Source organism: Mus musculus, chromosome 9 (assembly GCF_000001635.26).
Source record: "Mus musculus strain C57BL/6J chromosome 9, GRCm38.p6 C57BL/6J".
In the NCBI taxonomy this organism is placed as follows: domain Eukaryota; kingdom Metazoa; phylum Chordata; class Mammalia; order Rodentia; family Muridae; genus Mus; species Mus musculus.
In genome coordinates this window covers 44,853,863-44,878,871 of record NC_000075.6, presented here as the reverse complement: position 1 = coordinate 44,878,871, position 25,009 = coordinate 44,853,863, and the positions used below count along the sequence as shown (strand labels likewise).

The following is a 25,009-nucleotide window of genomic DNA, read 5'->3' as shown; positions in this document are numbered from 1 at the left end:
GCGAGTATTGACTGGTTGCTGTAGATTATTGTTATGATTTTTGAAAGGCCAATTCTGTATTTTTTAAGCTGACAACACAGATCCCAGGTAGTTGGAGAACCAAAGGCCTCATACATGACATAAAGGCTGAGCTGGTCAGGTTACTTGCATGGAGTTGGTGCTTAAATGTGAGTTGATTTTGCTTTTTTTTTTTTTTTTTTCTTTAAAGGTACAGCAGCAAAAACAAACCAAACCACCCCTTACATCGACATATTCATCTGCATATTTTCAAAACTGAGACTTGACTCGTTATATGTAGAATTCTGGTCCTGTGTCTGTTTGAGTAAAATAAGAAAGTCTGTTAGAAGTTGGTCTGCTTTAAGGGGATTCCTGAGCCGGCAGCATTCTGTTGCTTGGCATACTCATGCATTTTGTATTGAAGGACCATGTGTTCGAGTTCTAAATGTTCTTATCACATACTCAAAAGCAAAGCCGGCAGCTTCCAATCATAACTTTTCCAGAGACTGGTTAGGGAGAGACAGACAGAGAGAGAGAGAGAGAGAGAGAGACAGACAGACAGACAGACAGACCTGGATTCAGGGACCTAATGGTCTGGGCATCAGAATATTTCATCTGTTGGCCTTTGACAGAGTACCAGTAAAGTTGTATTCAGGTACTAACAGTTTCTTACCTGTCAGTGTTATGAGAGGGTTGTGAGCTAGTTCTTCGGTTTGCCTTACTGGGAGTTAGGGGTGTAAAGCTTGGTCGGGAATCCCAGCTCCTGCAAAAAAAAAAGTGAGATCGAGAGTACCGGGGAGGTTGTCGCTTTAAAACCTGTGCTGGGTGGTAGTCACTGTTTCATAGAGAGCGGAGTGCTTGACTCCTTGCGTCAGGTTCCAGTGTTACTTTTTTTTTTTTTTTTCCTGAACTGGGCTTGAATGAGCTGTTGGTAAGCTTTCCGTCTGGTAGTTTGAGGCTGTCTAGCATGGGCCAAGAGTTATGTGTCATTCATGGTAAACCAGGGTGGCTTTCAGCAGAGAAGCCAAGTGTTTTGTGACATAGTCTTACACATCAGTGACAGTGTTCTATGGGACTTACTGCAGTCCGATACACTCACAGGATCCTAAAGGTTGCTGCTTAGAACTTGTCTATGCTTCTTAGGAGGTCTTGTCCGGCCTCTTGAAATGGTTACAGGACCCAGATGGATTCTAACCTCTTTAAATTGCGGTTTACTTTATGTGAATAATGACTCGGAGCTGTACATAATCAAAGCTAAGTTCTAACGCTGCATGACGGCACTTCCAGATGCCCCTGTAGGAACCGTGCTGTCCACAGGAGGCCTGTCCTCCATTGCCATTGGCTCTTTGCTCTCCTTGGATAGAAATCCCTCTGGTAACAACGACATGTGAGTCCTTGGGACTCCGTTCTGTTATGATGAAGTGGTTTTCAAAATACATAGATGTTTGGGCGTTGTCCTGTGTGAGTTAGGAAGTGGATCTGAAGCCTTGCCTCTAGGACATCACACAAGTCCGAGTCCTGTGCTTTCTTTCCATGGTCTCCATGATGTCAGCAGCAGCTGTCTCGGGTCCGTCTAAATAAACACAGCCAGGCAGCATCTTCTCTCAACGAGACTTTGTACTACCTTGACATAAATCTCAGAAGTCTCTTAGTAGCTCGCAGCCCTCATTGATTTCATAGGCCTTTCCTAGCTCCTCTCAACATGTTAGAGGCGGTTTTCTCTTGATCTCAATGCTGTGCACTTTAATTCTATGTGATATCGAAGCGGAATTACAACATGGTGCATATTTGTTTTCATTTAAAGTTTCAGTGAAGCCCTGTGGCCTGGGGCAGGAAAAGAGGGTAGTTCTCTATCTAGCTGGAAGGCAGCTGGAGAGGGTCTGTGATTTTTTTTTTCCCCTTACTAATAATTCTCGCCCCCACCCCCCACCCCGCCCCACTGTCTGCTAGCACAAACTGAACAGTTCAGATTTTTTTTTTGCTTGTTTTTGAGTCAGGGTCTTACTATGTAGACTAGGCTGGCCTTGAGTTTGTGGAGATCTGCCATTCATTATTTCCTGAGTGCTGGGATCAAAGGCATGTGCCACCACACCCAACTGGGAAGTTCACTTTTCACCTTAAATTTTTGATCTATAAATGAAGTTTTACTAAATAGCTCACAAACCTTTCTGTTCCATCATTTTACTCTCCTCCTCTTCTCCTTCTTGTTCTTTCTCTTCCTCTTCCTCCTCTTCCTCTTCATCATCATCATCACCACCATCAAGTCTGGTTCTTGCCCTATAGCTCTTGGCTGTTGTGGAATGCCTTATGAATGAAGGGCAGACTAGTCTTGGATTTGTCAGTCCTCCTGCCTTGGTGTCCCCCAAGTGGTGGGATCACAGGCATGTACCACCACACCTACACCAGAATTTCTTATTCTGAGTTTATTTCAAGAGCCAGAGTGAGACTCTTTGCTGCCTTTTAGTATCAGACTGTACACTTGCCCATTTCACTATCATTATTGTTAGGAGAAATTTCATCTTGGTGGGAAAGTTCTCATTATATGGAAAAACTGTAAGGGTTTTGCTGAGGTTGACAACAACTGTGGAGATTTCGTTGTGTTGGGATCTAGCTATGTTGTTTGTGGTGACCTTGAACTTCTAGGTTCAAGCAGTCCTGCCACTGCCTCTTAAATTGCTCGGACGACAGACACCACCGTGTCTGACTTGAAGATCAACTTTGAAATAAAATGCAGAGTACCTGTAGAACCCCGGTGTTATCTCCTTGTTTTCATGGCTGGAATTTTCTTACCTAAACAGAAACTATTTTCAGTGTGAATGATATGTATTTTGTTAAGTGTGTAAGTTATGTATCTAGAAATCCAGAGTGATAATACCTCCTTTGAGTTAGTTGTCAGATCTCTCTCTCTCTCTCTCTCTCTCTCTCTCTCTCTCTCTCTCAGCCGTATACTATGTCTCCACTCTTTCCCAATTAAGCATCTCAGGGCACATGCTCCTGGAGGAAATGGTTCGTACTATAGTGAGCTCCCTTCTGACTTGAAGTTAGGAGAAGCGCTCCCATTTGGGCTGCATTTCTCATCTCTGCTCACCTTGGAGCTGTCCTTCCAGAGAGCAGCTGTGCAGCCCGTGCCAGCCAGTTGCTGCCCTTACTCTGTGGCTGGAGGGGGTGGCAGCAGTACTTTTGCCTGCTCGGAGGCGTAACAGACTGCACCGCCTCTCTCTCTTTTGGAGACTCACTGTGTTTTAATTGTAGGTCTCCTAATTAAGATCTCTTTGTGCCTGCCCACATTCCTCTAGTGCTGGCACAGGGCTTCAGCTCCCTTCTAGCACTTCACTGAAGGCCTTCAATCGGGCCTTTTGTGAGTGTCTTGTCTCCATTCTTCTGCAAGGTGGAGAGAGCCTAGTGGCCTGGGTTCTGAGGAAGGGGGAGCTTTGTGACTATCTCTGTCCTAGTAGGAACCTCTCTGAGGATTGCTGTGATGGACCCTTTTCTCTGTTTGCCTGTCATTTTCTGGGATTAAGAAAGGTTAAATTACTAATGAGCCTGGCATGATGCACCTACGTTTCGACCTGATTGTTAACCCTCTAGGCACGAGTAGGAAGTAGATGCTAGAGTTCACTGGTATAAAGTACGTGCTCCGGTCTGTCTCATCAAGATTGGCTCATGAACTCTGAGGAATTAAGTTTGATCATGGATTCAATCAGAGACCTATGATTTTTGTGGGCTGCTAAGTTGTAAGGATAAATAATAAAATGAAACTACTGGTTGACCCCAAATTGTACCAGATTTTGGAACAAATTGAATAAAATAGCTTTGTTATTGGAATTAGCTTTTTAAAAATTACATGTGTTGTATACGTACATGAAAGCCCATACGAATATACATGTATACATGTTTTAGCATTTATGTGGAGGTCAGAGGATAACCTGTGGGACTTGATTCCTTTCCTCATGTGGGACCCAGGGATCAAATCTCAGGTTGTCAGGTTTGGCACAGATTCCTTTACCTTCTGATCCATCTCATGGGCCCTGAATTATTATTATTATTTTTCACTAAAATCGTTTGCTAATTGTAGGTGCCAGTATTTCTTGAGGTCAGGAACTAGCCGAGCTGAGCTTCAAGAATAGTTTTGGGATAAGCTAGAATAATTTCTGCAAAAGGTAGCTCAGCTTTGGTTTCCACTATACTGGTGTTCAAAATGTAGCCCGCCCTTTCTTAGGTCTCATGTAGCATGGTAGAGGATATGGGAAATCTTTATGAAGAAAAGGGATCTTAGGCCTTCACCTGGGCCCAGATGATTTCCCTGAACACATCTCTGCAAGGTGGGCAGACAGAGGGCCATTTTGTTCTTGCAGTTACTGTCTTTCCTTAGTGGTGAAGGCCCTAGAGGATCCTTTATGGCACACTTTAAATAAGCTGCAGGCCTGTGCTCTTATACCTGAGTGGGTGGTTTTATGGCCTAATTCTCTAATTGCTGGCATTTATGACAGTGTGGATGCTACTGGCCCTGTGGCTGAGGTAGATTATACTGGGAATAGGGAGAGAGAGGGGGCCCTTTGTTAGCTCTTCCTTTTCCTCTTCAGTAAGGTCTTTCAGAAGGCCCTGAGGAAAGACTCAGACACTAGAACTGAGAAAATGAATGACTCCCCATAAAATGGTTCTTTATGTTTTAAAAAGGAATGAGTTGCTTTTCTTGACCTATCCAAAGAAATCCATACCACCACTGTTAAATATTTCAGTGAGTTTTTTACCTTGTCAGGTTACACACCTCCTGGGAAGCTAACCATGAGGCTGAAGCCATTATCTAAAGTTTGCTTTTAAAGATCTGACTTGCAGTTGTAGCCTTGGAGGAGAGTTCCCTTGCAGGGTTAACACATGGCTTCCTGGAGGCCTGGCTTGGGTTAACCTTTTACGTTTAGAATATAGCAAGCACCCTCTTAGATTTTAGTTTAACAGTGGTATCGATGTAGTTGTTAGTTGGCAGTTTTGTGCACAGCACATGAAAATTCCCCCTTCTTTGAAATGAGTAGTTGTTTTTCTATTTGACGAAGAGCCTGGAGGGATTTCCCCAGATGTATTACCTCTAATTCTTGCTGCAGCGAGAGACTGTATGAGGTATCAGTGGGTGGGGCTTAGTTCCCTGCTATTTGTTTCATGGAGTTCTTCCATGTATTTTATCTGTTTTCTTGCATCTCCGGTTTTTGTTTGTTGATGACTTTGGGCAGCCGGAACCTTCCTAACATCTGTACTGCCTGAGAGCTCTAACCCTCACTGTCCACGAGCTGCAGTAGCATAGTCCCCTTCTCATTTGACGGCAAAGTAGCCATGGCTTTCCGACTGCAAACAGGAGAGAATGTGAGTTGTAAGGAGTGCTTTTGGAGGGAATGTTTTCATGTTTTCTTTGGGCTGGCTTCTGGACTTGCTTGTAAAAACTCGAGACGTTAACCACACATTCATGACAAATATCTCACTCCTAGAGCAATAAATATTGATAAGGTGCCTAAAATTAGCTTTTGTCCATTCATTAAAACAGACTAATTTTTAGATCAAACGCAGTACTGTCCCTAGATTATAAGCAGTAATTATAAGCAGTGAAATCTTGAGGATAACAGCTCTTTAAGCTTGGTTAATGAGGAAATCCTTCTGTAATCTCTCTGGCTGCGGGTTTTTATTTGTGCATATATAAATGCCTTTACAAAGGGGATGGCAAATCTCACGGTCTAATCTGGACGAGTGTGAGATGATATAGCACAGTGATTAGGGGCTGATCGAACAGGGCCCTGGGTTTAGACTGCCTGGGTTCAAATCTTAATTTAGCTCTTTATTAGCTGAGTGACCTTGTAGAAAAGTTTAACTCCTTCAGGACTTAGTTTCTTCATTTGCAAATCAGGGGTAATCATGCTTCATATGACTTATTTATTGTGAGGCTTAATTGAGACCATGCATGCAAAGCACTTAGCACTCTGCTTAGCACATAGGGAGCCCTAGTTATTATTAGAATGAGAAATTGAACCAACAGGATGCCTGTGATCTTTTCATCATAACTGGATTGTTCTATTACTTTGTGGTATGTGTATATGTGTGCGCGCACACAAACCTGTCTGAGTGCCGAGGTCGACCCCAGCCCTGACATGACAAACACTCTGTGTCCTGACTTCAGAATGTTACTGATTTTGCTTTGGGTTTCAAGTTACCTGTAAGCTAAGTGGAACCAAACCGAAGGACAGCTACACATCTTGGTAACCGAAGGTATCATTGGTAGCCAAGGAAAACACAATCAGAGATAAGACCCAGAGAGAGGAGAAAGAACAAGGGAGGTTGACCCGAGCTGTGGACTGGTCCGGCCCAGGCAGCTGCATAGGAGTTGCTATCTTTGATCCTTATGACTAATTTTCTTGTCTCTCTGTAGCCCTGGCCATCCTGGAACTCACTCTGTAGACCAGGCTAGCCTCACAGAGTTCTGTCTGCTTTTGCTCCCCAAGTGATGGAATTAAAGGTGTGCACTACTATGTCTGGCTATAACTGATACTCTTAATCTTTTTATTAATGTCATCACTTGGTGGTTGCTTAATTGAAAACCAGGTTTATTTTATTTTTTGCTTATTTGCCTCCCAGCTTCAGATCCACTGGTCTGTAATTGATAACTCTTTTACATTTGTCTCCGAGTTTCAATTCGGACAGAATCAATATTGTTTGATCTAGAGAGATCAGTGCAACTAACAATTTAATTATAGAAGAGATGCTGAGTTGTAAGTTACAAATTCTGGGGGTTGAAACTTTTGAGAAATAATTAAAATAACTTCAAACAGTAAAGTCTAAGTTAAAGTTTTAAAATAATTAGTAGGACCCAGGTGACGACCATGCATTTGGGAGCAGAAGCAGTCAGATCTCTCTGAGTTTAAGGCCAGCCTGGTCTACAGAGCAAGTTCCAGGACAGCCAGGGCTACACAGAGGAACCCTGTCTTGAAACAAACAGAAAATAAAATACAGTTCTGTAGTCTCTCTCTCCTCTCTCCCTCTCCCGCCCTCATTTTAGAACTATTCTTATTTTGGGGCTGGAGAGATGGATCAGTGGTTACAAGCACTGACTACACCTGCAGGAGATGTGAGTTCTCTTCCGAGCACCCACGTGGTGCTTCACAACCATTCATAACTCCAATTCCAGGGCATCTGAATTCCTCTCTTCTGACTTCCTCAGGCATCAGGCTTGCACACTGTGCTCAATCATGCATACAAACTCATGTATACACACACACACACACACACACACACACATTTAAAAAATGTCTTTTTTCCCGTATGAATGTTTTGCCTCCATGTTTGTATGGGTACTGGATGCATTGCAGTACCTTCCAGAAGAGTGGATGGAATGCCCTGGAAGTGGAGTTAGCAAGTGTTGTGAGCCACCATGTCAGTGCTGGGAAGAGAACGCAGATCCTCTGCAAGAACAGCAAGTGCTCGTAGTCCCTGAGCCATCCATCTTTAATCTGTCTAGCCCAGCAGTAACTCTTAAATGAGAACATGTTTGGGACGGATGAGGTGGCTCAGTAGATAAAAGGTGCTAGACACTGAACTTGACGACCTGAGTTCTATTCCTACAATGTACATGGTGGAAGGAGAGAACAGACTTCTGCAGGTTGTCTTCTGTGGTCTACAGAGTGAGTTCCAGGACAGCCAGGGCTATACAGAGAAACCCTGTCTCGAAAAACAAAACAATCAAACAAACAAACAAAAAATGCAGGTTGTCTTCTGACCTTCATACATACATTGTGGCACATGTCTCCTTCACTCTTGTCTCCTCGTTGGGTGAAAGTCCTTTCCCTTCCACCCACCCACTGCGTGTCTGAGTCCTGTCCATTATGCATTCCTCGTGTCTCTGCAGTCTGGCCCTGCTGTTCAGTCCTGACTGTCTGGCTTATTATGTCTGTTATTGAGGACCGTTATGGTGTTCTCCTAATTAGCCACCCTCCCTTTTCATTGCACACAGTGTGGCCAGTGTTTTCCTTGGATGGAGATAGGATCTGTTACTGTTTCTCTAAGGCCCTTGACTTCTCACAAACAGGTGGTTTTACATTCTCAGCCCTTTGTAGCTCACCTGGCCTGCAAGTCTACAGTTTAAACTTATCTGCTACGTATGCTTTCTCACTTCCTTGCTATCTATATCCACATCGGATGCGGGGACCGTTCATGTTCTCTCCGGCCCTAATGCCCTGCCTTGGTGCCCTTGCAAAGCCTCTTTGCCTTCACTTCTTGACCTGCCTCTGGCTTATTCAACTCTGTGGTTCAACTCAGCTCTCCATATGGCAACTCTCTCATGAAACATTCACAGGCGCTGCTATTGAGTTGAAATTCAGTGTCTTTTAAAAAAATTGTTGTACCCAACCCTCAAAGAGCTTTCTTAGTGCAGGCTTCCTTTTGTTACAGATCCGTGAATTCATCTGTCTTTGCCCAATAGTTTATGACTACCTGTCAAGGCTGGGTGCATTTCTAAGTCATGGCTTGTTTTACAGTGCTAAGTTTTTGTGTAAAGTGGATCAGTGAGTATTTATTGAACTCTTAGGGACACTTTGCAAGGTTTTACTAAACTAGGAGAATGTGTACAGCTAGGTGATTTTGACTTTGTCTGGGGAGATGGCTCCGTGGGTAAGAATGTTTGCCCTTTGCATGCTCACATGAGGGTGTGAGCTGGGATGCCCATCACCCATGTAAAGCCAGTCATGGCTGCATGTGCCTGGAACTCCAGTCCTGAGTTGAACAGGGACACATGGATCCTAGGAGCTCACTGGCCAGCCAGCCTTGTCAGAAATGTTGAGTTCCAGGTCCAGTGAGAGACCCCTGTCTCAAGGTGGTAATGCAGAGAGTCCTCTGTATGCTCAAGCATGCACACCCCATACACATGTGCATACACACACGTATTGCAGAGGAAAGTATAAGAGCCATCACAGGACTTGTTAATGAATCATTATTAATTACTATATGAGATAGTGTCTTGCTATGTAGCCCTAGCAACCACTAGAACTACTTATGCACATTAGGCTGACCTCAGTCAAACTCAGGGATCCATCTACCTCTGCCTCCCATACAGGACTTAGCTTTAAAAGCACCCCAAGGCAGGGGTTTTGAAGTGGTGTTGAGGTACTCTGATTAGTCGGCATTATCTTTTATACAGATAGCATTTAGCTCGGGCCATCCCCTTGCTTGGATGTTGTCTCCATTCCTAGGTTCTTTAGCTCTAAAGGGATGAGGAGACCTTGGTGATGGTTGTGAGGAGACACAAAAGCTGATACTATAATTGGAAGTCAGGAAGGAGAGGTTGAACAAGTGAAGGGTTAAGGGATGACTTACAATTCTTCAAAAACTCTAGCTCCACTGGTACGGGGATAAGAGAAAATAGGTTTAAACTGATAGGAGAATGGTGTAGAAAGAACTTGTTGCTAATGATGGTTGTCATAGTGATGGAAAAAGGTTACCAAAATAATCCTCTCCGGAGGTAAAAGCACAGTTCTGCCTACATATGTATAAAATGACCTCTCTCTACCTCCCCTTCCTGTGAATCGATAAATATAGCCTCACTCAGCTTCTTGAGGACATGGATCGGGTTTTATATATTTTAATATTCCTCAAGGGTCCCAGGGCCTCACTGGCTTCTCAAGAAGTATTTGATTTGGATTGTCAATTTATGATGATAATTAATTTTTGTAGTAAGCTTCCAGAGAAATGTCTTTATGGAATAATGGTTTTTTGTAGTGGTTTTATAGGAGAATAAAAACTTTTTAAAGTGAAGCTGAAAGACAAATCTTAGACATCAAAAAGAGCTGGGAGTAAGTAGACATGGTCCTCACACAGGAAGTAAGTTTCTGTCTCTCTGTGGCTCCAGAAGCCTGCATGTGGAGGGTTGTGGCAGGGCTTGCAAGTCGCTTCCAGTCTTCATGTGAGTGAGTCTGATATAAACCTCTGACCCTTGGCTTTTGAGTCTGTGTGGAGGGTTTGCATCACTCAGAATGAAACCTTTTTAGATATGTTGGGTTACAGAAAGCATTTCCTGTACAGTCAGACCGAGAGCTGTGAAGTTGGGATTATTCATCTAGATTACTAAAACTCTGGGCAGAATTAATACTCACACCAGGCGTCTTCCCGCCGCCAGGCCTCCATTGTGGTGTTAAACTGTTAGAATTTTTTAATTCAGCGCTGGGAATTGAGTATCATTGCCTTCTTCTGTTAAGTAGATTACTACTTAGTTTATTCTCTTAAGTTTCATCAAGTCCCTTTAACCAGCTATGCTCATACAGTTCTTAGAAGCCGGTTTACTGCGGGAATCCTGCGAGCCAAGGGCGGGCCGCTCCCTGGGGGCATGGTTGCTGCCATCAGAGACAGAGAACAAACTCAGACTTCACGTGTAGTTTTACAGTGCTAACCATGCTGGTCCTCACTCACAGAAGGGAGAAGACAGAAACGTGGAATTCCCTCTTACTTTCTCTGTTCTTCTTGATTTTGTTTTTGTTTTTGAGACCAGGCTGGCCTTGTATTCACAGAGATCTACCTGCTTCTGCCTCCCAAGTACTGGAATCATAGGCATGCCATACCCGTTGGTCTGTTCATATTCTCTCTCTCTCCCTCCCTCCTCCTCCTCCTCTTCCTCCTCTTCCTCCTCTTCCTCCTCCTCCTCAGTAATTTTTTTTGAAATTCACAGTGCATTCCAATTGCATTCTCTCTTCTTCTTGAAAGACTCCAGTATCAGAGCACTTTAAAAAATACCAGGGACTTTCTTTAAAAAGTAGTTAATGCCATCTAATATGGGCTTCTCAGAACTTGATAGTAAGCTTCCAAACATGAAATAGTTATCAATAGACCATGAGTTCTCCAACTATATTATTTGACCATTATGTCCTAAAAGATAATGAACTGACAGAGACCTTGGAAGCCTTGTTGCTTTCCTAAATGGGATGTTCATGTTATTCTTCACACTGCCTTTGCGGTGAGATGGCCCTGTTTGTTTTAGAGGGAAGGAAGTTGTGGCTTTCTCAGTGATACCCAACTTGCTATTGGTCATTCAGTAGCCCGTAGTCCTAAAAGGAAAGATGAAACTTGATTTTGCATCTTGAGAACAAACCAGGAGAGAACTGAACTCTTACAGTGGAAGCATGCACTTGAGAGCCAGGCATGGCAGCTCTGCCTGCAGCCCCTGCACTTGGGAGGGCGAGCCAAGAGAATCGCTGCTTAGTGAGTAGCAGGCCAGCCAGGACTACATCCCAAGACCTTTATCTCAGAAGGAAAAAAGAAAAAAAAAAAAAGAGGGAGGGAGGAGGGGAGCAAAAAACAAACAAACACCCCTAAACTTGAATTAGGATATAACTTAAATGAAGGTAACTGCTTCAAGGTGGTAAGGAGCCAAGTCCTCTTACAACGAGAAGAACCATCATTCAAAGTGAACTTAGTGTTTGTTTACTATTCCAGACTACAGATCTGGTTCCCTGAGAGAGAAGACTAACTCTCCCCCCACCCCCTGTGATTCTTAACAATTTTCTGCAGTGTGCCTGTTACTCGGGCTCATTTCTTTTTCTTTGATAAACAGATAAGCCAGTTGAGACTTGGAAACTGGGGAGGCTGGAATAGCACTTGATTTCCTTGTTTTCCTGAGAAAAGTTCTCACGTACCCTTGAACTTGCTGTGTAACTGAGGATGGCCTTGAACTCCTGCCTCTCTTGCCTCTGCCTCCAGGTGCTGGAATTACAGGCCTGTGCCCCATGCTCAGCCTTGATTATTTGTTTTTAATGATTCTGTGAAGTAATTTGGGCCACAGCCAAGGATCTGAATAGCCTACTGTCTGAGCTGGTGCGCAGCCCACTGGTTTGCTTTTAAAGACAGATGAGCTCCGTTATGACTTCCTCTTTCTGAAGCAGGTTGGGTGAATTCACCTGGCTCATTTGCTTAGCTCTCTTGGGCATCTTTGTTTCTTGTTCTTGTTGACGTGGAGTGGGTTTGAAGGGCGCTGTCTCCTCCTGTTAAGGTATATAGCAGTTATGGTCCTCGGGTGACAGTGGCTAGGTAGAACTGAATTAAAAGCTTGGAAACTAGAGTCCTTTTTTTGTAGATTGAAGTGTGGCCTCCTATTGTTACTGAAGAACAGTGTGTTACAGTCTTTGCACTCTTTAATCCTGGGTGACCTTTCCCTGTTAATGTTTTTTTTTCAACAACAGTCGGAGATCATATGTAAAAGAGCTTCAGTCTCTCCTCCTGTGGTGCATTCAGACAGCCAACTGTCCCCTGGATGCACCTGCCATCAGAGAGAATCGGCTCTCACCCCCGCTGGCCACTTCACAAGACACTGATGTTAGTTCAGTTACTTTTTTTTTTTCCTTTTCTTCTCTTTTTAAAGCAAGACTGTCATTATGAAAACTAGTAACAGAATTAAGAGCTTCAACCTTCAGATTGTCAATTCCCAAAGTATCTTGCAAAGTGCTATAATTATTTTAGTACTTACATTCATGTTATATTTTAAGCTGAACTTTAAAAAAGAACTTAGATAATAACCTGGGGGGAGGGGTAGCTTGTCAAGGGCTGAGACTCCAGCACTTGTCACTGATTTCTTGGAAATGTGGGGATCCCAGGTTTTATACAAGGTGATAAACATTTAACTACTGAGTTATTGATTTGTTTTTCTTTTGAAGCATGTTTTTGTTTGTTTGTTTTTTGTTTGTTTGTTTTGTTTTAAAGACAGGATCTCATGTAACCCAGACTGGCCTGGAATTCTGCGACGGCCTGCCTGGCTTCTGCCTGGCTTCTGCCTCCCGAGTGCTGGGACTGAAGGCGTCACCTCCACACCAGGAGACTGAACTCTTCCTGGCCCTCCTGCTTCCGCAGTTAGCAGCCCATACCCCGCACTGAGGCAGAATCTTCCTGCACTGCCTAGGCCTGCCTGTCTTCCTGCTTCAGCTTCCTAACTTACTGGGATCACAACAGTTTCTGTGTTTATTTGACAGTTGGTTCTGTTATACTGGGCATAAAACTAGAGAAACTTAAAAACTATTCTCGAAGTGTTTGATAGTGTTTCCTTCTCAGTTTAAGGGAACTTGGCAATACTTCTATGCCACCTTCTCTAGTCAGAGTGCTCCTTCCTCTGTACGGCCATTTTCCCCTTGAGCACTGGATTCCGGACCCTTCTCAGTCAGCACCCCGACAGCCCCTCGCCCAGTCCCAGGATGAAACCATCCATCTGAATACACCCCTCCTTTGAAATCACCCCTGGCCTGTCCTCCTCCAGTCACTACCTGTGTTTGCCACCCCTTTACAGCAGAGCTCTTTAAAGTGTTGTGGCTGCTGTCGCCACTTTCTCAGGCTCCCTCAGTGACTGCAGTTGGGCTTTATCCCCAAGCCTCAGCTTTCATCAGGGTCCCCCGGGGTCTGTGAATAGACCTTGTCTGATTAACCCCTCCGCAGTGTTTGAAGCACCCCCTTCTCTTTCCCCTGGCCTCTGACACGCTGTCCTTGCCAGCTATTAATTTCCGCTGTTCAGCATGGGTCTCTCTGCACTGAGTGCCTGGCTGTGGAGCACCCAGGAGCCTACCTTCTGCTGCCTTCTTTTCCCTTGTATGCTGAGAACTACTGCATAAAATTGAGTCTTCAATACTGGCTACTTTATGGAGTTCCCAATTCTATAGCCAAGTGCATATTTGACCTTTTTATTTAGATAGTAGTAATAATAATAACTTAGCTAACATTTACTGAATGTTTGTTGTGGGCCAGGCTATAGTGTGACCCCTCGTGTGTGTTTCCTCACATGTTAGGCATTTGAAATCCTGTAAGTATTTCACATGAAGCATCTCCCAGAAGTCTTGGGTCTTCCCCCCAAATCTTTGCTATTCTCATTCTGGTTTGGATTGAGTCTCCACGTAGTCAGCTGCTCAGGCCTAAAACTTCATAAGAGGTGTCCTTGATTTCTCTTCATTCCTATCTTAAATCTAAGCTCAGTAAATTCTCTATACTACGTCTAAAACATACCCCATTCCCAGCTTCCTCTCGCCAGCGCTACTACTGAAACCCCAGACTCTCCCTTGTCCTTTCCTGCCTGGACTCCCTCTTCCCCTGTCCTTACTGCTGCTCTTTCCTCATCGGAGTTTGTTCTTCACACAGTTATTATGGATTCCAGTATCAGATATGTTACTCACGTTAAACCTGGCAGTGTCTGCCACTGCTTATTGTGAACTGCAGTTCTTCAGCTATGGCCAGAGGTGAGAGATGGCCTCTGGCCCAGGATGCTTTTCTTCTGCCTCTGGCTGCCACGCTGTGTTGGTTGCTGTCTTTAGACTTTTGCACTTGTTGCTGGGCTGTCTGTGCCATCGAGGCCTTTATGTTTAGATTTTCCTCATTTAGGTCCAACCAGCAAGTTTGTCTCTGCAAGTGCCAGATGTTCTCTGTTGTAGTATACAAACAGCAGACAGTGTATAAACAGGAAAAGTTTATTTATTGGCTTTTCACACCTGTAATCCCAGCACTCAGGAGGCTGAAACAGGAAGATTGTTGTGAGTGTGAGACCAGCCTGGGCTACATAGTCAGCATGGGGCTGCAGAGTGAGACCTCTCTCAACAGAACAAAAGAGCCAGATGAGACAGGAGGATTGCCTGGACTTTATATTGAAACCCTGACTCAAAACAACAAACTTCAAATATTTTATGTAACATTTGTTCTTTTGTACATTTGTATGATGTGTGTGCATGTATGCTTGCATGTACATGTGTAGGGACTAGAGGTCAACTGTGGGGGGCTACAGGTCAACTGTGTGGGGGCTACAGGTCAACTGTGGGGGGGCTACAGGTCAACTGTGGGGGGCTACAGGTCAGCTGTGTGGGGGCTAGAGGTCAACTGTGCGGGGGCTACAGGTCAACTGTGTGGGGGCTAGAGGTCAACTGTGCGGGGGCTAGAGTTCAACTGTGGGGGGCTACAGGTCAACTATGTCGGGGCTAGAGGTCAACTGTGGGGGTCTACAGGTCAACTGTGTGGGGGGTAGAGGTCAACTGTGCGGGGCCTAGAGGTCAACTGTGGGGGGCTAGAGGTCAACTGTGGGGGGCTACAGGGCAACTGAGGGGACTAGAGGTAAACTGTGTTGGGGGTTCAAGGTCAACTGTGGGGGGCTAGAGGTCAACTCTGGGGGCTAGAGCCAACTGTGGGTATTCCCTTTGCCACTATCCACCAGAGTTTGTTTTGTTTTTAAAAGAATTATTTATTTATTTTACCTATATGAGTACATTGTAGCCGTCTTCAGACATACTAAACACAGCATGGGATCTGATTACGGATGGTTGTGGGCCATCACGTGGTTGCTAGGGATTGAACTAGGACCTCTGGAAAAGCAGTCAGTGCTCTTACCACCGAACCATCTCTCCAACCCTCTACCATGTTTTTTTAAGACAGGGACTTTTATGAAACCCAGTTTGCCTTTTCTCTAGACTGACTGGACAGTAAACTGGGATCTGCCTGTCTCTACTCTCATTGGTATTAAGGTTACAGATGCATACTGCCACACTGGGCTTTTATGTGGGTGCCCGGGGTTTGTACTATAGTCCTCATGGAGGGCACTGTACACCAAATGAACCTTTTCCTCTCCAGGTTGCTCTTGGTTTAGGTGTTTGTTACAGTAATAGGAAGCAAGCTAGGGCATTTCCTGTCAGTCTTAGTTAGTGTTTGTCCATGTGACACAAACTAGTGACCTGGAAAAAAAAGGAAACCTCCTTTGAGGAAGTGCCTCCATCAGATTGACCTGTAGGCATGGCCTGTAATTGCTAAATGGTGTAGAGGACCGGGGCCACTCTGGACAGACACCGTTACCCTAGGTGGATGGGTCTGGATAATATAGGAAAGGTCTTGAGTCAGCCAGTGAGAAGCGCGCCGGCCGCCATGGTCTCTGCTTCTCTTGATGGAGGACTGTAACGTGTAAACCCAATGAATTTTTTCCCCTGAGCGGTTCTATCAGAGCAGGCTGCAGCAGCATCCGTGTGTCATCAGGGTCAGACAGTGCCTGGCAGCCCCTCAGTAACCACTTGCTGAGTGAATGCCTGCTGATCCCATTTGAGTTATGGCTGCTGGCTGCTTTCCTTTCTGTACTTCCCTTCCTGCTATAGTTCCTTACGTAGCATCATTGCTGAGCACTGTGCTCTTCACCGTGGTTGAGTTTTGCCTTTGTTTTTACTCTTGTCTTGTGCGGATGGCTGTTTGTCTCTCCTCAAAAGTAATTTTATTCATTTCCATGTTCCACTGTGTATGTGTATGTCGTTGCTGGGGATCAAACTGAGCCGTAGCATGCTGGGCAAGCAGTTTATCAATGAGCTGCAGCTTCCAGCTCCATTCCTATTTCCACACTATCACTGGCTTCCTCCTGCCTGTGTACTGCAAAAATGTCAGCTTTGCTATTCCACTGTACAACGTGAGTCGTACAGTGTCCCATGGCCTTGTTTCCCTTCTCCCAGGCAAAGCTCGGTGGACTCATTCCCTCGGGATTGTTTACAAGCCTTGCTATTTTCTTTACTTTCTTTCCCTGGTAACCTGATCTAATACAGATTAAGCACTTCCATGTTCATCATATCAGATGTGTTTTCCTCAGGCCAGTGTTTCCAGTAGACAACACAGAAAGACATTTCTAACTCAGATATCTGAGGCGTTCTGCCTTCCTCTTCTTGGATGTCTGTCTTTGTTCTGTACACCCAATTTTAGTGACTATCCCCAAACTAATCAGCCTAAGCCAGGCACCTGCAGTCCTCTGTTAACAACCGAATGTCAGGTTGGAAAAACTTGGTGGTTAAGGGCACAGACTGCTCAAGAGTTCTGATCCTAGCACCCATGTCTGATGGCTCACAACCACCTCTAACTCCAGCTCTAGGGGATCTGATGCCCTCCTCTTGCCTCTGTGGGCAAACCTCAGACACATACTTAAAAAATTTAAAAATAGAATAAGAATGCTATAGAATGTTTGTGAAATTTGTCCCTTTTGCTCAACCCTCTGCCACTGTAGTCACTGGCTGTGTAAGCAATCTCAGAGTATATAATGTCACACACACTCAGAATACTAGCCTGGCTACATGAGATAAATAAATAAATAAATAAATAAAAAATAATGGGTGAACAGATGCAAGGACTTTCTCTGTCTAGCTTATCAAAAGGTGGGCAGCTTACTTACCACTGTGTCTCTGTCTTAGTCACTCTTCTGTTCTGAAGAGACAATATGGCCAAGGCAGCTCTTACAAAAGAAAGTATTTAACTGGAGACTTGCTTACAGTTTCCAGTGGTCCTTTGTCATCACAGTGGGGCACATGGGAGGAGCATGTCAGCAGTCGTGACACTGGAGCAGTGACTGAGAGCTGCATCCTGACCTAATTGCCAAGAAAGCCTGGCTTCCCTTGGAATCCTCAAAGCTTGCCCCCAGTGACACACCTCCAACAAGGCCACACCTCCTCATCCTTCTAATCCTTCTCAAATAAATAGTGCTGCTTCCTGATGACTCAGCATTCCCATCCTTCTAATCCTCCTCAAATAGTGCTGCTTCCTGATGACTTAGCATTCCCATTCTTCTAATCCTTCTCAAATAGTGCAGCTTCCTGATGACTCAGCATTCCCATCCTTCTAATCTTCCTCAAATAGTGCTCCTTCCTGATGACTCAGCATTCCTGTTGAAACCAGCACAGTCTCTAAAAGTGTAACATGTTCAGAAAGGAGTTCTATGCAGTTTACAGAGTTGGAGAGTGGGTTATGTTTTCCATGTACATGCAGCCCACATGTCACTCATAGGCTTATCGTTACAGAGTTCTTTTCTGTTGGTTTGTTTAAACACTGGTACATTGACATGGTTTTTTTCATTGATGTTTTAGTATGTAGTTATAGACAGTTACAGGAAGGAAAAAATAACCTGGGTTTCCTTGGGTAGCTCAAGCTGACCTCAGGCTCTTGAGTTCATGCCAAAATGCTGAGATTATTACAGAGTACTGGGATTTCAGGTGTGTGCCGCCTTTCTAGAGACTCTCCAACCTGCAGAGAGAGCCTTTAAGATGCAGTCACATGTGCTAGAGGGTAATCTTTAAGCACTTGGAGTCCTGTCAGACCTATGATCTGCTTCCCACCTCCCCACCTCGCTTTCTGCCTCTGTGCTTTGGTTTGTTATTTGCTGGGCCAGAAAAACACTTGGTCTCATTCGTAAACTTTATCCTATCCAAAGGTAAGCTAGTCTCATCCTGTGTGCAGGTTGAGATTTAAAAAAACAAAAAAACAAAAACAAAAAAACAAACCTAAAACATTACTTTCTTGGTTCTGGAAATTGAATTCAGGACTTTGTGTCTTGTTTGCGTTAGTAAGCACCCTACTGTAGGGTGTCTCAGCCCTCCCCTCCCCCTAAACACAACTTCCAGTATCATCATCATAAATATCATATACTTCCTTTGAGACACTCCTCCCATTGGCCTGAAACTTATCAATTGGGCTAGAGTAGCTGGCCAGTGAGCCCCAAGTGTCCCTCTCTCTCTACTTCCCTAGCAGCGGGATTACAAATGTGTATGCATGAAAGAGTTCATCACGCTAAAGATTTAGTATATTCATTAGCATCTTAATTTTTATGGTGTCTCTGTTAAAAACTATGTTTTTCCAAAGCAGTCTTTATATTTTAATTTAACTTATGCTTCTTTGATGTGTATGAGTGTTTTGCCTGCATGCAAGTATGTGAACCACATGTATGCCAGTGTCAGATCCCCTGAAACTGGAGTTACAGATGGTTGTGAGCTGCCATATGGGTGCTGAGAGTTGAACGTCAGGCTGCTGCACCATCTCTCCAGCCCCTTTGGCCCCTTTCTGGAAGTTTTTAAGTACATCCTCCGTTATCGCCTGTGGCTACCTTTGCACACTGTAGATCATCACCTAAACTCATTCCTCCATTAGAGCCAAAACCTTGGGTGCCTCTTGGTCAGCCTCTTCTCTTTCCTCTCCCTCGGCTTCAGATCACTTTTCTGCTCTCCCTTTAGATGCCATGTGTAAGCGAGTGCTCAGAGTACTTAAATTTCAGCGTCTGGCTTACAGTGTTGTAATGTCACTGAGAATGGCCAAGTTTCCTACCTTTTAAAGGCAGACTGTAGATACGGGCCCTATCTTCCTTAATCATCCGCTAATGAGGCTTGAGGGGCACAAACTCGTTCAGCATATGAACCTGATTCCTTCGCTGTGCACCCATTTAGGATGGGAGGGTTTCATGGTTCCATCTTTAGTTTTCTGACGAACGGCCATGCCATTTTTTTAAATAGCTGTTCTGGTTTACACACCACCTACTCTGCACAGAGAGAGGCTCAGTTTTCTTCCTTCCTCACCAACTCTTGCTGTCATACTGGCCTCTCTAATAGCTGTAAATCGCTATCTCATTATGGCCTAACTTAGCCCTTATACATTCCATGTATATGTTATTTTATTTGATTAAACCCAGAACATGGTGTATGCTAAGTATATGCTCTACCACTGAGCTATACAGTCTCCAGCCCCTGGTCCCTAAGAATTCTTTAAAAACAGATTTATTGTGTGAATGTGTGTGATACCTTGTACGTGTGTGATGTTTTGTGTCATATGTACACATACAGAGATCAGGGGACAGCCTTCAGGCCAGCTCTCTCATTTCACCGTTTGCATCCCGGAGACCAAACAGAGGCCATCGAGCTTGGCAGGAAACACCTTTACCTGCTAGGCCAGCTCATCACCCCAGCAAACACATTAAAAAGGAATCCCTTCGACTAAGCAGGCATGGTGGCACACCCCTGTAGTCCTAGCACACTGGAAGCTGAGGCAAAAGGATCATGAGTTTGGGGCCAATTTGGGTTACATAGCAAAGGCCCCGTCTAGGGAAAAGAAAAATCCCGTCTAATTAAGTACTAGTAATGAGTGTGAGTCTTTAAAATACAACATAAAACCTTGGTATTTTATAGCAAGTAGCAAGAGACTCAAAGGGAATTGTGCCAACAGAAGTGATAGCTAACAGGAATAAATTCCCACAGGGGAGGTGTTACTCTTTTTAAAGTATAGCTGCCAAAATATACAGCTTGTCTCCTGGGTGTTTTCGTCTCTTAGTTCTGTGGCCTCCTCATCAGATTGAACCAAGTATAATGATGCCAACTTAGACCAACTTAGATGCCTGAAAGCAAGTGTCTCACAAAGTGAGTGTGTCAGGAGTGATTTTATTTTATTTTATTTTATTTTATTTTATTTTTTTAAAGATTTTATTACAGGTAGTTGTGAACTGCCTAATGTGGGTGCTAGGAACTGAACTCTGGTCTTCTGGAAGAACATAATCACTCTTAACCTCTGAGCCACCTCTCGGCCCCTCAGGAAGGATTCTTTTCTACATGTTTAGTTTTCAGTTGTGTGCATATGAGTTCGGGGGCCCACAGATGCCTGTGGCGTCAATCTCCCTCAAGCTGGAGTCATAGGCAAGTGTGAGCTGCCTTGGATGTGGATCCTGGGAATTGAACTCAGGTCCCCTGGAAGACCATTGCATGCTTCTAACCTCTAAGCCATTTCTCCAGCTCCAAGGGGGTGATTTTGATACTATGTTCTTTGATTTTTTTTTCTCATTGATTCAGTAAAGTATTGTAATTGGAGGATTTTGAGTTTTCAGACATTTTAGAGACAGATGCTGAGAAACGGTTACTAAAAGGTACGTGTGGGCTGTGTAGCACGTATTAATGATGTAAGGTTCCCAGGAACCAGCAGGAGCAGAGAGTGAGGCATGATAGGCCTTGCCAGTCTCAGGCCAGGGCTGACAGAGCCTCTTGAATAGAGATGTGTTGGGATGGTTGGTGGTGATGGCTTAGGTATTAGGAAGACTACCTGGTATCAAGGTGGGGTATTATCATTTGTGCTGTCCTTGTTCTTTTGAGTGTCTTATGCAGAGTAGATGAGGATTCCTGCCCCACTTGTAAGTGGGATGAGATAGAGAGGTATGTGATCACACTGCGTCTTACGCAGTGCTGGGGTCGTGCTTGCTAGGCAGCTCCTCTCCCCGCTGAGCGCCTTCCCCATCACAGCAGAGATGTTTTCAATGTAGCTTTGGCGGCATTCCACCTTAGCTTGAGAAGTTAAGGATTCTAAGGAGGCGGTTTCTCCCCCCCAACCTCCAGACTGTGGTAAATTGGGAAGCATTAAGAAAGGCACAGAAAACCAACTATTTTAATTGGCTATAGGGAGAGGAAATGATTAAGTGTCTGACAGTGGCATTTCACAAGGCTGTCCCGTCCTTACGAACGGCCATGCCTGGTGGCTACAGAGGATCAGATCTCCGCGCTCTAGCCCTGTCGAGAGGCCATGTTGTAAGTGACGGGGTGGTAATGTTTTGGGAGAGTTTTGAAATCTACTGAGTGTTTCTTACCCAGCACGTACTAACGTAAAGGGAGAATGAGCGGTTCCCAAATGTAAGCATGTTTTTTATTCTGGAATATGATTTAAGTCATATTTTGTTCTCACGTTAACAAAACTTTGGTTTTTTGGAAAGAAAGCTGAGGTTTTGCCTGCCCGTCCTTGCCTTAGGTACTGCTTGGAAATAGGAATTGTCCAGTTTCCGACTTCTCATCTGGAATATAGCTCTGGGTAGGACACGTGTGTGGGTGGTTTTAAGAGACCCAGGAGATGAAGTACCACTTTGAAAAGTTTTCCTAGTCTTATACAATTCTGTGAGGCACAGATTTTCATGTAATTTTCTAAATGCTTTTACTAAGTTTTATATGTAACATTATTATCTGTAATATTCTTTTGGGTTGAGGTTCTCTTGTGGGAAGTGTATTCTTACCGCTACCAAAATAAAACAATCTTTTTGAAACGTGGTCTCACTATGTAGAATTTTTTTTTTTCTTTTTCAAAGATAGGGCCTTACAATGTAGGCCTGACTGGCCTCAAACTCAAAGCAATTCATTTATCTCTGCATCTTGGGTGCTGGGATTAAAGGCATTTCCCAACAAATAGAATGCATAAAGTATTCATGAGCCAGGGAGTTTAATAGTAAGAGTGTGCTTGGGAGGTCCTAGCTAGCTGCCCTATAGTTATGGCTGCGAGTAGTGAATTCTACTTAGGGGGTGACATTGGGTAGCTTACTTTAACATAAATCACGGGACACTAAATATGATTTAATATTATTTATAGAGCTCAACTTGACTAGGGGGTTTTTCAATCTTGGAGCTAAGAAAACTGCTGAACTCTAAGCGGCCTAGCCTCCAGGAGCATCGCTGACTGCGAGGGACAGGTGTTCTGGCTCTTGCCTATACGTTGTCTAGGAATGCTGTGCTCCTCAGATGAGGCCCTGAGGAAGGAAGGGGTGTGTGTGTTGGCTGGGTATGGTGGCACACACTTTTAGTCCCAGCACTCAGGAGGAACTCTCTTGAGTTTGAGACCAGCCTGGCCTACAGAGTGAGACCCTGTATCAAAACAAAACATCAAAGAAATAGAAAAAGGAAATTCTGTGTACTAAGTGGCCCTAGGACCCCTTGGCTATGTGCATCACGGTATCTCCTGCTCAGAGTCTTCAGCTGGGCTTGTGCTGGGTGTGAGGGTGTGGCAGTGCCTGTGTTTGTGTGTGCACTGCTTTGATCTTTTGGAAGCTAGGACTGCTACCGCTTTACATGGCCCTTGGTACCTGACTAAGGTGAGCAATGGAGCCAGCCAGATGAGAAGCCAACTCGGATGGTAGTGTAGTGTGCAGCGGTGAAGACCTCTTCTGTAGCAGCCTCTGCTGGGTATCTTCCTTAGGGCACTTTCAGCTCGGCTTCCCTTAAGTTCTTGGCTATTTTTTAAAATGTGTTTATTTAGGAATCTTAGTGTAGAATTTGAAGTTCAGAGTTGGAAGAGACTTTGACATAACAATGGCAGCCCTTGTCCTCATCAGGTGGGCTGGGTCTCTGAAGAGTGAACTTTTACTTTAAAGTGTAGTCAAGAAATCAGTATATATTTCAAATGCAACAAAACAAACAAACAAATAAACAAACAGTCCTTGGGTTGAAATCTAGCCTTTAGGGGAAAGGGTCCTCACTGTGTGTTACTGGGTATCCTGGAACTCATTATGTAAACAAGGCTGGCCTCAACCTCTGAGTTAGCCTCCCAAGTGCTAGGATTAAGGGCATGTGCCACCGTGCCAGCAGCACAGCCCTTTTGACTACACATTCTTTTCTTTTCTTGTTCAAATCTTATTCTGAGACAAATGTTTCCTATCAGTTTAGAAAATCCTTGGAAAAACTCTAAACATTGACAGCTGAGTGACTGCCTGAGCGCTCAGTGGGGCCCGCACTGTACTGTAGGACTTTACAGTTAGGAGGGCATAGACAGGCTTTGGAAATGTTTGCAGTACCCATGGTGACCCACTACAGTTGCCGACAGTGAGCACTATGGTATTCATCTCCTTTCCATGAAAACGAATAAATATCTCACCTGTTCACGTATAGTTGCTTGCACTGAGCTTGGAGTATAAGACTCATGCAGTTAGGGGTGTGGCCTGCTGGGTGCATTTGGCAATATGCAGACACTGTGAAATACACGGATTGGCAGGGTGTTAGATGAGCGTGATGTAGACAAAGAACAGATGGACCAGAAGCTTGAAGGATCTGAAAATGGGCGTTTTGTGGCTTTAGTTGTAGAATAGATAGTTTTGTTCTGTGGGTACTTTATTTGAACCCTTCAATTATTTATAGGTTTAATTTAACTATTGTGGTATTGAAGAGATTACAACAGCAATAACTGCACCCACTTTAAACATAGGTTCCTTGATCGTTACCTGTTATGTGTGTGTGATCTTGGGCAGGTCATTTGGCTAGACTTTTGGTCTTCAACTACAACCCTAATAAAAGTAATAGAAATATGCGTGTTGCTTTTAGAAGTGATTTTATATAAATGGTCTGCTTCCCTTTCTCAGTGCTCAATAAAAAAAGAAATGGAGGGAGAAAGTGACTTGTCAACACTCACATAGCCTGAGAATAGCAGAGCTGAGTCCCAAAGGGTTTCTTTGTGTATCTCCGTCTGTTCTGGAGCTCGATCTGTAGACCAGGCTGGCCTTGAACTCATGGAAATTCACCTGCCTCTACCTGGAATTATCATCTTTCTCTCTTTTTAAAATTTTTTTCATTTCAAGTTTTTTTCTAAGTAGATATTTTCTTCATTTACATTTCAAATGCTATCCTCTTTCTTAGTTTCCTCTCCGAAAGTCCCCTATACCCTCCTCCCGCCCTCATCTTTCTCTTAAGTACTTCCTTCTTTATTTTATTTGTATGTATATAGATATTTTGCCTGTACTTACGTTTGTGTACTGTGTACTGCTCTGGTGCTCTGAGAGGCTGAAGAGAGCATCAGACCCCTTAGAACTAGAGTTTCAGGTGGCTGAGTCACTGTGTGGGTGCTAGGAATGAAAACCAAGCCCAGGGGCTGGAGAGATGGCTCAGTGGTTAAGAGCACGGACTGCTCTTCCAGAGGTCCTGAGTTCAATTCCAGCAACCACATGGTAGCTCACAACCACCCGTAATGAGATCTGATGCCCTCTTCTGGTGTGTCTGAAGACAGCTACGGTGTACTCATATAAATAAAATAAATAAATCTTTAACAGGAAGGAAGGAAGGAAGGAAGGAAGGAAGGAAGGAAGGAAGGAAGGAAGAAAACTGAGCCCTCTAGAGATCAGCCACTGCTCCTAACGGATGAGGCTTTTAAAATACCTTTTCACCTTAGTCTCAGAGGGAAATACGCTGCCTACAGCCTTTAAGAGTTGAACTGCTGATTTGTCTAAAATGTTTCATGTGCTTGGTAAGTGGTTAAGGGCCTTGTTAGCCTGGCTCTAGTTTTAAACTGAGGAAGAGCTCTTCAGTGGGAGTGCACCCCTGTTGTCCTGGCGCTGTCCACAGGAGGAAACTCTGGAGACTTTAAATGCTGGGACACAGCTGGGGATTTACCAGACTCTGGCATCGTGCTGTTTGTTTGTGTGGATTTTGTTTGTGGAATCTGAAATATTCTCTCCCCTCGAGTCTCTCTCTCT

At 44.2% G+C, this 25,009-nt stretch overlaps 1 protein-coding gene and 1 long non-coding RNA gene across 13 annotated transcripts in view; one reads left to right on the top strand and one right to left on the bottom strand.

The window, feature by feature from the left end:
* Positions 1-23,953, bottom strand: part of Gm39326 — a 29,919-nt gene extending 5,966 nt beyond the window's left edge. For 5 of the 7 annotated variants that reach the window (XR_870694.3, XR_001779148.2, XR_001779150.2 and 2 more), the window contains exon 1: positions 244-23,952. This is a non-coding gene — a long non-coding RNA (predicted gene, 39326). Of the gene's footprint in view, positions 1-243 lie in introns of all 7 variants that reach the window. The other 2 variants (XR_003948321.1, XR_003948322.1) reach the window with 2 other exon arrangements.
* The window catches only part of Kmt2a (lysine (K)-specific methyltransferase 2A), a 77,998-nt gene that overhangs the window by 2,481 nt on the left and 50,508 nt on the right, over positions 1-25,009 (top strand). The window lies entirely within an intron of this gene.